The sequence below is a fragment of the Schistocerca nitens genome, chromosome 8 (assembly GCF_023898315.1).
Source record: "Schistocerca nitens isolate TAMUIC-IGC-003100 chromosome 8, iqSchNite1.1, whole genome shotgun sequence".
NCBI classification, from domain to species: Eukaryota; Metazoa; Arthropoda; class Insecta; order Orthoptera; family Acrididae; genus Schistocerca; species Schistocerca nitens.
In genome coordinates this window covers 574,267,429-574,279,279 of record NC_064621.1, presented here as the reverse complement: position 1 = coordinate 574,279,279, position 11,851 = coordinate 574,267,429, and the positions used below count along the sequence as shown (strand labels likewise).

Below are 11,851 nucleotides of genomic sequence, written 5' to 3'. Positions count from 1 at the left end.
CAGTATGGCGATGACGAATACACGCTTCCAATGTGCGTTCACCGCGATGTCGCCAAACACGGATGCGACCATCATGATGCTGTAAACAGAACCTCGATTCATCCGAAAAAATGACGTTTTGCCATTCGTGCACCCAGGTTCGTCGTTGGGTACACCATCGCAGGCGATCCTGTCTGTGATGCAGCGTCAAGGGTAACCGCAGCCATGGCCTCCGAGCTGGTAGTCCATGGTGCTGCAAACGTCGTCGAACTGTTCGTGGAGATGGTTGTTGTCTTGAAAACGTCCCCATCTGTTGGCTCAGGGATCGAGACGTGGCTGCACGATCCGTTACAGCCATGCGGATAAGATGCCTGTCACCTCGCCTGCTAGTGATACGAGGCCACTGGGATCCAGCACGGCGTTCCGCATTACCCACCTGAACCCACCGATTCCATATTCTTCTAACAGTCATTGCATCTCGACCAACGCGAGCAGCAATATCACGATACGATAAACCGCAATCGCGTTAGGCTACAATCCGACCTTTATCAAAGTCGGAAACCTGATGGTACGAATTTCTTCTCCTTACACGAGGCATCACAACAACGTTTCACCAGACAACGCCGGTCAACTGCTCTTGGTGTATGAGAAATCGGTTGGAAACTTTCCTCATATCAGCACGTTGTAGGTGTCGCCACCGGCGCCATCGTTGTGTGAATGGTCTGAAAAGCTAATCATTTGCATATCACAGCATCTTCTTCCTGTCGGTTAAATTTAGCGTCTGTAGCACGTCATCTTCGTTCTGTAGCAATTTTAATGGCCAGTAGTGTATAAATGTCATAGCGTGATCGTTTTAATAATATTCATGAATAAATATAGTTATTTACACAATTAAACGATCAAAATTTTTTTTATGTTTACATCTCAGATTTCGAAGATGGGCTGGGAGCAGACGCCGAGGCGTGCGGACGCGCCCGCAGCGGTAGCAGCGGCAGCAGAATTTGCCTGACACCCAGTAATTTGGTTCAGTTTTTGTTTTTTCTTTCTTCTCGTGCTTATGCAAAGGAGTGAACTGTACCTCTGTGTATTACGGTGTAGACTAGTGGTTAGCAAATTACTGTATTTGTTTTTGCTTGCATATCCTTGTGCAAGGCGGCTTCCTAGTGGAACTTTCCCGCCTCGTCACACGTCACGCAACTCAATTTGGATCAGGGACCGTGGACTACAGGGCTACCGCAGTCACTGTCCCGGCAGACGCATAGCCGTGCGGACGCGCCAACGGCGATAGCAGCAGCAGCAGAATTGGCCTGACACACAGTAATGTAGTTTAGTTTCTGTATTTTTTTCACATGTTTCTGCAAAGGAGTGATCTGTACCTGTGATTTTACTGCGTAGCCTAGGGTTTAGCAAATTAGGCGGCTTCCTAGTGTAATTACCGCCACGTCACGCCACTATGTTTAAATCTCGTGCTGGTACACAGCATCTAGTTTAGAACAGTGCATTATAGTGTGCATACTTATCTCGTGCAGTAGCTTTCGGGTAAGCAGAGTTCCTAGTAACAGATAGTGGTAAATACACCCACTTCAGTATAGAAATTTATTTCTGTCTAGGAGTTTTCCGTCTCAGGGCGTAGTGAGAATTCTGCAGAGCAGGTTTTAGTGTTGCTTTATTCTTTTCGTTATATTTTGTGTACATTCCGAACTCAGTACTGTCATTTGAGACCTTGTACCTATCTTTAGACACCACGAGGTGCCTAGGAACTGTGCTTGTTGTGAGTAGACACAAGGATAATTGGCTGCAGTTCGTAAACAGCTGGAATCAGCCTCGGCTGCCGTCGACATGCTTAAGGCAATGTCCAGAATTGTGACGGCACCGCCGGCCGCGGTGGCCGAGCGGTTCTCGGCGCTCAGTCCGGGACCGTGCGACTGCTATGGTCGCAGGTTCGAATTCTGCCTCTAGCATGGATGTGTATGATATCCTTAGGTTAGTTAGGTTTAAGTAGTTCTAAGTTCTGGGGGACTGATGACCACAAATGTTAAGTCCCATAGTGCTCAGAGCGATTTGAACCATTTTTTGTGACAGCATCGGGGCTTTGGGTACGAGACCTGGTGCCTTTGGAATCCCCTGGTGACCCAGATGTCACTGCATCTTCTGATTCGCAACATCTGACCGGTGCGTATTCACGAGAACAGACCACAGTCTGCCACCCGAGAGTGGATGGCAGACTGTGATGGGCTCGCGTGTCGCTGAAACGAAGGCGAAAGAGGGAGCAGATCGCTCGGCTGCCTCCGTAGTCTTCGCAACAGATACCCAGAGTTGATGATAACCCTGAACAAGCACGAGACGCCTCTCCTGTTGGGCCAGCCACAGATTTTCCTGCGCAGTACGAAGAAGTTCAGAGGGTGGGTGTGCTTGTCACTGGGGCTCCAATCTTAGGCGGGTGATGGAGCCCCTCAGGAAAATAGCAGGTGAAAAAGAATACCAGCGGGCACTGGGTATGCTTGCCACGGTGTTTCGTCCCTGATGTGGGAGAGTCCATGCCGGCACTTATTGAGCGCACTGAGTTCATACGTCGCCTGGCGCTTGGGTTCTGAGGCATTCTCGGTTCCTTTCAGCGCGTGGCTGATTTGGTGAAGGCAACTAGCACCACACGCTGGGTGCAGACTAAGCTCTTTATTTGCAGCATCGTTCTCAGAGTTGATCGCGGTCCTCTGGTTTGGAGCTGAGTGGAAGGTCTAAGCTAGACGCTCACACGACTCTGCGACGGTATCGGATACGAATTTCTCTATCTCCGCTATCGGGTACAGAATTTCAAGGTTCCCCTTAGTAAGTCAGGCACGCACAACACGCAGGAAGCGGTTACTAGAACAGCGGAGTAGGTGTGGCGTGCACGCGTGCTTTTTTAGGTTAGGGAAACCCTCCCTTGGGTTCAAAAACGATTTGTCTGAAGAATTAGCCACAATGCTCTCAGAGAACGTTCGTCGTCGCAGATCAGAGATAGAAAAGATTTATGTGACTTTTTTAGTAAATTGCAAGAACATCCAAGGAAAGGTCCCGGAGTTAATAGCCCTCATTGAAGGTTATGAAGCACATATAGTATTAGGAACATAAAGTTGGTTGAAACCGGACGTTAATGACAACGAAACCCTAAGTTCAGATTGGAATATTTATCGTGAGGATAAGTTAGTCGCCAATGGTGGCGGCGTGTTTATTGCAGTAATGAATTCGACAAAATCTATGGAGGTTATCACGGATTTCGATTAAGAATTAATCAGGGTGGAGTTAAGTATCAAAGATCAGTCAAAAATAGTAATCAGATGCTTTTATAGACCGGCTGGGCCGGGAAATCTAGTGTGAGAGCGCTTTAGACAGAACTTGCAGAATGTCGCTAGTAATTTTCCTGATAATGCCGTTGTAATAGGGGGTGACTTCAACTTGCCAGACGTCGATTGGGAGTGTCAAGGTATCAAAACTGCTGCCAGGAACAGGGATTCGTGTGACACTGATCTGGATGCCTTGTGCGAAAATTACTTTGAGCAGATAGTTAGAGAACCAACTCGTGAGGTTAACGTCTTAGACCTCCTGGCAACAAACAGACCAGAACTTCTCGAATCCTTTAACGTACAGTACGTTATCAGTGATCATAAGGCTGTGATAGCATCTATGGCTACTGGTGTGACAAAGAATGTTAAGAAGGAAGATATTTCTGCTTAGCAGGAATAACACTATACAAAGTTCAGAGTACCTGAGCAGTCAGCATCAAATATTCGCTGATGAAGACAGATGGAAAAAAATTAATATGTTCCAAGTAAGGTCTTAAGGAATGGGAAAGACCCACCAAGGTATAATAGCCGTGATAGAAAACTGCTACGTAAACAAAGATAACTTCACCTAAGAATGAAGAGAAGTAAAAACCTAGCTGACAAACAAAAGCTGAACGAAACGAAAGGAGCGTAAGGACGGCAATGAGAGAAGTTTAAATGACTTTCAAAGTAAAACTTTGTCAGCCGATCTCAGTAAAAATCCTAAGTGGTTTTGGTCGCATGTAAATTCAGTAAGTGGGTCGCAATCATCTATTCATTCACACAGCAACAACACTAGCATCGTAGCGGAAGATTCCCGAGAGAGAGCCGAAATACTGAATTAGGTTTTCCAAAACTGTTTCACCGCCGAAGATCGCAACACGGTCCCTCCTTACAATCGTCGTACGAACGTCGAAATGACGGCCATGGAGGTAACCGATAGCGGAATAGGAAAACAACTGCAACTGCTTAGTAGTGGAAAGGCGTCAGGGCCAGACGAGGAACTTACAAGATTTTACAATGGTTATGAGAAAGGATTTCCCCTCTTTCTAGCAGTAATTTATCGTAGATCGCTTGAACAACGGTGGGTAGCTATCGACTGGAAGAAAGCGCAGGTCATTCCTGTTTTTAAGAAGGTCCATGGGACAGGTCCACACAATTATAAACCTATATCGTTGACGTCAATCTGATAGAATAATGGAACATATTTTATACTCAAAAATTTTAGCATTCCTGAAGAAGGAAAGTCTCCACTATAAAAGTCAACATGGATTGCTCAAACAGAGATCCTGCGAAACTCAGCTTGCCCTGTACCTCCATGAGATCCACAGGGCCTTAGACAATGGCGCTCAGTTCGACACCGTGTTCCTTGACTTCAGGAAGGCATTTGACACCGTCCCGCACTGCCGTTTAGTGAAAGAAATACCAGTTTATCGAGTACTGCAGCAGATTTGACACTGGCTTCAAGACTTCATAGCAGGCAGAACTCAAAACGTCCCTCTTATTGAAACAAATTCGACAGATATAAATGTAATTTCCGGTGTAACCCAAGGAAGTTGTAAGGGGTCCATAGGCCCTTACTATAACTTTGCACTTGGCACAGGTCGATAGGACGAACAATCGATTGTGACGTGTTGAGAGAGTGAGTGTCGAGATGCGCCAGTGTGGTTGGCGGGTATATGTGTGTGAAGGCCATTTGCTGAAATAAGGTCTTTAACGGAGAAGGGTGTCGCCATTGCCGTGGTTAGACCCCTATGTAATAGTTTAATACCGTGAAAGTGAAGAAGTATCATTATGAAAGTGATCAATGACATTACCAGTGCCGATATTTGGTTTCGCGTCTACCGCGCCGGCCTAACCTTGGATTGCAGTGTTGGATGCAGTGATGGATTAGCGTGTGACGATAATGGAAAATGAAGAAAGCCTGTGCTGAGATTAGCCGTAATTAGATATGTATGACGAAGGCAGTGGCTATCTCCTTTTTGTTCTTTTGAGAAGAATATACGTTCATAATTAGTTAACTGTGTTGGTGTTCCTTATTACCAGACATTCAGTATTATAGTATTGAGCAGGACGAACTGGAAAGTAACAACTTCCGTAGCAGTCAATTCCGATTGCCAGCCCCATTAGGTTCACGGTCATGTTAATAATAAATATTGGGCTGCTATTCGATCAGATCAGGTCGGGATAATAAACGGAGGTGTTACAAAGTGTGATAGGACCGTTACCGTTTGCAGTATACATATAAATGTAGAAAGTATAGGATGCTCTATAAGGCTGCTCGCAGATTATTAGGTAGACTATAACAAAGTACCAACGCCAGAGGATAGTAACGATTTGCAGAATGACCTCCAGAGAGTGCATGGATGATGCAGGGTTTGGCTGTTGACAGTGAACGTAAATAAATGCAATATATGGCGCATACACAGGGAAAGAAATCCACTACTCTACAGATACACTATTAATGACAAATCGCTGCAAACAGTATATGCCGTAAAATATTTAGGAATAACTGTCCGGAGCGACCTTAAGTGAAATGACCATATAAAACAAATAGTGGGAAAGCAGATTCCAGACACAGACTCATAGGAAGAATCTTAAGAAAACGTAACTCATCCACGAAGGAAGTGGCTTATAAGGCGCTTGTTCGACCCATTATCGATTATTGTTCAACTAAATGCGATCCCTACCTTGTAGGACCGATAAAGAGATACAGAAGATCCAACGAAGAGCAGCACGTTTCGTCACAGGGTCGTTTAGCGGGCACGAGAGCCTTATGGAGATGCTAGACAAACTCCAATGGCAGACGTTAAAAGAGAGACGTTCTGAATCACGGAGAGATTTACCACTTAAATTTCGAAAGAGCAATTTGCGGGAAGAGTCGGGCAACATATCACTTCCCCCCTACACACGGAGTTCCTGAAATAACGCACCCGTGGTGGCCGGCCGCTGTGGAAGAGCGCTTCTAGGCGCTTCAGCCCTTAGGTTGGTTAGGTTTAAGTAGTTCTAGGTCTAGGGGACTGATCACCTCAAATGTTAAGTCTCATAGTGCTTAGAGCCATTTGAACCATTTTTTAGAAAATTCGGGAAATTAAAGCCAATATAGAGGCTTACCGAAAATCATTCTTCTCGCGCGCTATTCGCAACAGGGTTGGAGGTCTCAGAGGTACAGAAAGTACCATCCGCCACACCCCATTAGGTGGCTCGCGTAATGTGATGTTGATGCAGATGTAGATGTGGAGCTAATGTGTGTAATAGTCTTCCTATAATATTCTTACTTCTGTATTGTATGAGTAAAGCATGTTACCGACATTCATCAGATTATAATATTACTTCATTCCTCTGCTTTAGTTTCTGCTACCTGTATACTATGTTATATCTTAGGTTATGTTTTTACTTGCATGCAGTATTAATAAAAAACTTGGTTTTTCTAAAGGAGAAATGGAGTCTCATCACCCGCTTGTGTTTTGAGTGCATTGTTTGTTATCATAATAGATAATTTTTTTATGTTTCATTGCGCAAACCAACGAAGTATAGAGACTGTTGATATGACATGTAAGAGAAATTGTATTCTGACACTATGACGTGAAAGGAAATTGACAGTTAGTGGTCCTGCAAAGTCTCGAATTGGAAACTACTTCCAGCTTTCCTTGGACGTCCAAACACGTGTTTTAATTCCTAAGAGGCAATAGTCTGAACATGCTCTTGTCAATTACTACTATCGGGTCAGATTACAATTGCCACTGACGTTGTACACCTTGGGAATAACATCGTTTAACTAGTAATACTGTCAAGAGGTGTCGACGAACGTTACAATTCAGTCGGTTGACTGGAAAAGTCTCATATTTGCATCACAAAGTGCTGTTAAGTGATGCGTTCACATTTGTATCCATATGTAAACAGTAAAAAAGTCTACTATTTAAAGCCGCGCGGGATTAGCCGAGCGGTCTGGGGCGCTGCAGTAATGGACTGTGCGGCTGGTCCCGGCGGAGGTTCGAGTCCTCCCTCGGGCATGGGTGTGTGCGTTTGTCCTTAGGATAATTTAGGTTAAGTAGTGTGTAAGCTTAGGGACTGATGACCTTGGCAGTTAAGTCCCATAAGATTTCACACACATTTGAATATATTTTACTATTTAAAGTAAAGTATTTAAAGTAAGTAACTGAGTTCAGCTTGTTGAATAGTGTGAAAGATTTCAGTAACTACTTTGTGCTTTTGTCTTCATTTAGCTTTATAAACGTATAAACGTGCTAAATTTCAGCGGCGTGTTTCAAAAGTGTTGTGAACGTTACACCGCTACACTCAACTCATGACGAAAAAAAATGAAAGTAAGGAAAAAAAAAAGATTGGCGCTTCAGCCATAACGACAAAAACCGGTACGTTATGTGGTTTTCATACATGAATTTATCTCACACATTTGCTTCAAGAAACTATATATCCCAAAGTAGGTCGCGATCACAATATACTTGCTACAAACGATGTCGATTTCATGATAAACAATATGATTATCCAAGAAAGAACCGAAAACGCGGCTCAGCAGTCATTACTCGATTTGCCAAAGGAGTCTTCTGCAGAGAAACTTCAGCATAGCCGTGGTGTTACAAGGTATAATGAGATATCTAGAACTTTGGAAGGTTTGTGTTAATAAATACAGATTCGAGCAATATGATAAGCTACCTTAAATATTAGAAAATTCAGCTTGATTGTGTTCGTATGTTAGCTAGGAAAATATTACTTTTCTTTCGAAACGTAAAAAATCCTTCACTTTTATATTTACATTTTATGAACACTGTAATATACAGATTTACAGGATTTTGTGTTCCGCGTGCTGTGCGAAGTATTTGACCATACAGCGTTCCTCCTTCTTTTTGTGCGCAGGGGTTTAGTATGTTGTTGTATCACATGTCTACACCCATAATAATTCTATAAAACACTGTTGTGTGTCTGTTTGAACACACTTCTCCAAAACCGCTAAAAGGATTTTAACGGGGTTTTCGCCGGTAACTCGAAGATAGCTTGGGCACAGCATAGGCTTTATTTCATCAAAATCAGATCTCGAAAGAGAAAAAGATACCGGGATTTAAATTTTAATATAAAACCATCGTGTCTCTCTGTTCCAACGTGCCAGTCTATTTCATGTGAGTTTCGTCTTGGGCGTAGTCTGGGATACCTATAGTCTTTCTTTTATCAAAATCTGATCGTGGAAAAAACTACACAGTAATTGAAAGTTTTATCCCTACTAATATCATAAATCTGAAAGTAACTCTGTTGCGTTTCCAGACTAGCTCGCTGAACCGAATCTGATGAAATCTGCTGTGGGTAGCCTGAACCGTAAGGAAGAACACAGGCTACTTCAGATTTTGTACGAACCTGTACTCTATCGACATCATTAAACCTGGTTAACAATGCATTTTCATACTTATTAGCACAGAACAGCAATTCATCACTAATATAATGGGAAAAAATGGGATATTCACAGCTTATGTGTCAAAAGCACCAACACTAGAATTAAGGCCACACTGAAATTCAATATAAAATGTAATAGTGAATTCCATTCGCCACTTACATATGCGCGAAAATAGTGGAAACATACAAGATACATACTGCCCCGAGGAATATCACACTAACTGTGAAAAAATAATTATTATTTTAGAATGTTATATCTATTTTTGGCTTTCCGTCTTTATTATACTTACGAAACTACATTCGTTGTTTGATACATTCCACGTGATACGATGCTTACACAATCTTCGTTGTGTTGAATCCACACTTCGACAATATTTGTTGCGTAATATTTACATTGTATATTGTGTAGCTGAGGATATAAAATGTAGACTGGCAGTGGCAAGGAAAGCGTTTCTGAAGAAAGGAAATTTGTTAACATTGAATATAGATTTAAGTGTCAGGAAGTCGTTTCTGAATGTATTTGTATGGAGTGTGGCCATGTATGGAAGTGAAACATGGACGATAAATAGTTTAGACAAGAAGAGAATAGAAGCTTTCGAAATGTGGTGCTACAGAAGAATGCTGAAGATTAGATGGTGAGATCACATAACTAATGAGGATGTATTGAATAGAATTGGAGAGAAGAGAAATTTGTGGCACAACTTGACTAGAAGAAGGGATAGCTTGGTAGGACATATTCTGAGTCATAAAGGGATCACCAATTTAGTACTGGAGGGCAGCGTCGAGGGTAAAAATCGTAGAAGGAGACCAAGAGATGAATACACTAAACAGATTCAAAAGGATTAGGTTACAGTAGGTACTGGGAGATGAAGAAACTTGCTCAAGATAGAGTAGCATGGAGAGCTGCATCAAACCAGTCTCTGGACTGAAGACCACAACAACAATATTGTATAGGTTCTTCAATACCGTGATACATAGATGTGTGTTCCTGCCCATATTCGTGTGTACACACTGCTCTTCTGTGACTCTTCACATGCCGAAGAAGTATGAGTTGGGACATATTAGGACGAAGAAAGGTGGAGCCCACATTATGAGGTAAAGCCCTAACAGGCAGTCACGTGAGGCAGCTGGTATTATTGGACCTACAGTACTACACTTACTCACCATCACTTACTGTAACAAAACCGCTGATATGCAAGTACAGCCAAGGATACCAGCTAGACAATAATAAATTCGTTAATTTGCTTAGCAGAAGTCTCTGATCTCCATACATTCCTAAGAGTTTTGAAATCGCCTCCTGCTGTCTGCCGCCTTGCTACATTAGCGCAAATTATAAAAGGAATTTTCCACCTTTATGGAAGCCTATTGTTGTGCTCGGCCTGATACTCTCGTTGATCGTTCTCTTTGCATAAATTACAGCTTCGAGTGGCGGCATGTGTACTAACTGATCACAGTTATCAACTAGAAAGACGAAAAAAGTTCGTATCATTTTGTTCACAGTACTTTGTCAAGAAGGTTCTCATTTATAGGTATATGTGAGCTGTGCCACGACTTATGAACAATCCTAGTACGTCTCTGAGGCACAGATTCTGGTGCGGAAAACAGACGAGCGAAAGCGAGCGCGTGTGCTGGAAATGGCGCTCAGTGCTGGAGCCACTTCTGTTCCTTATTTATATAAATGATATGCCCTCTAGTATTAGTGGTAACTCTAAAATATTTCTGTTCGCTGATGACACTGGCCTGGCTGTAAAGGATGTCGTGAGCAACTTTGACACTGTTTCAAATAGTGCAGTTCATGACATACCTTCATGGCTTTTAGAAAGTGAACTAACGCTAAATCACAGTAAACTAACTTTTTATAGTTCCTAACACGCAATTCAACAAAACACAGAATGGGCATATGATAAGTGAAACTGAGCAGTTCGAATTTTTAGGTGTTTAGATAGACAGTAAATTGTCGTGGAAAACCCACGTTCAGGATCTTGTTCAAAGTCTTAATGCTGCCATTTTACCATGCGAACAGTAAACTGTCGTGGAAATCCACACTCATGATCTTGTTCAAAGACTTAATGCTGCCATTTTTACTATTCGAACGGTATCTGATGTAAGTGATAGTTCGACACGAAAAGTAGTCTGCTTTGCTTATTTTCATTCGATAATGACATATGGTATTTTAGTTTGGGTAACTCTTCCAATTCTCAAAGGATATTTTTGGCTCAGAAATGGGTGCATCGGGCAGTGAGTGGCGTAAGTTCACGAACTTCTTGTCAACCCCTGTTCACTAGTCTGGGTGTTCTGACATTGGCCTCTCAATATTTATATTCTTTACTATCGTTTCTTGATGACAACATACGGTTATTCCCAAAAATTGGCAGCTGTCACTCATTTAATACCAGGCAGGTATCGAATCGGCATTTGGATCGCACTTCCTTGACCCTCGTGCAGAAAAGCGTGCAGTATACTGCTCTATCCGTTTTCAGTAAACTTACAAAAGAATTCAAAAATTTTAGAGTTTCGTCATGGGTCACTCCTTCTATTTTGTCGAGGACTTCCTTAAAAAATTAAGCTGATTCCTGTGTTGTTGGTTGCGTTTACACAAACTTATAGCCTGTGTTTTTTTTTTTTTTTTGGGGGGGGGGGTAGGGTTCATAAACATTTTATTTTATCTGTTATTACTTTTATGTTGTTATTTCATGTACTGACACGTTCCATGACCTTGGAATTTGCTTCTCAATTTGATCCTACGGAACAAGACGGCTAAGATAACTAAAAAATTATTAAATACCTTACGAGGAGGGGATGTGGGGGATGCCCCGGGAGGGGGGGGGCTGCCAGGGGTGGGTGAATTATCTCAGAGCCCCTCTGGCTTGCAACGTTCCCGAGCCCTATAGAGCATCCGTCTTAGGTTATCTGCAGACGACGCTGTCGTTTATCAACTAATAAAGTCATCAGACGATCAGAAAACTTTGTAAAACGATTTAGAAAACATATCTGAATGCTGTGAAATTTGGCAGTTGACGCTAAATAACGAAAAGTGTGAGGTCATCCACAAGAGTGCTAAAAGGAATCCGTTACACTTCAGTTACACGAAAAATCAATCAAATCTAAGAGCCGTAAATTCAACCAAATACCTAGGAATTACAATTATGAACAACTTAAGTTGGAAG

At 42.5% G+C, this 11,851-nt stretch overlaps 1 protein-coding gene across 2 annotated transcripts in view; it reads left to right on the top strand.

Annotated features, from left to right (window-relative positions):
* Positions 1–1,217: 1,217 nt before the first annotated feature.
* LOC126198506 (uncharacterized) overlaps positions 1,218–11,851 on the top strand; it is a 111,323-nt gene continuing 100,689 nt past the window's right edge. For both annotated transcript variants that reach the window (XM_049934890.1, XM_049934889.1), the window contains exon 1: positions 1,218–1,296. The gene's annotated coding sequence lies outside the window, so the exon portion shown is untranslated. The remainder of the gene's footprint in view (positions 1,297–11,851) is intronic.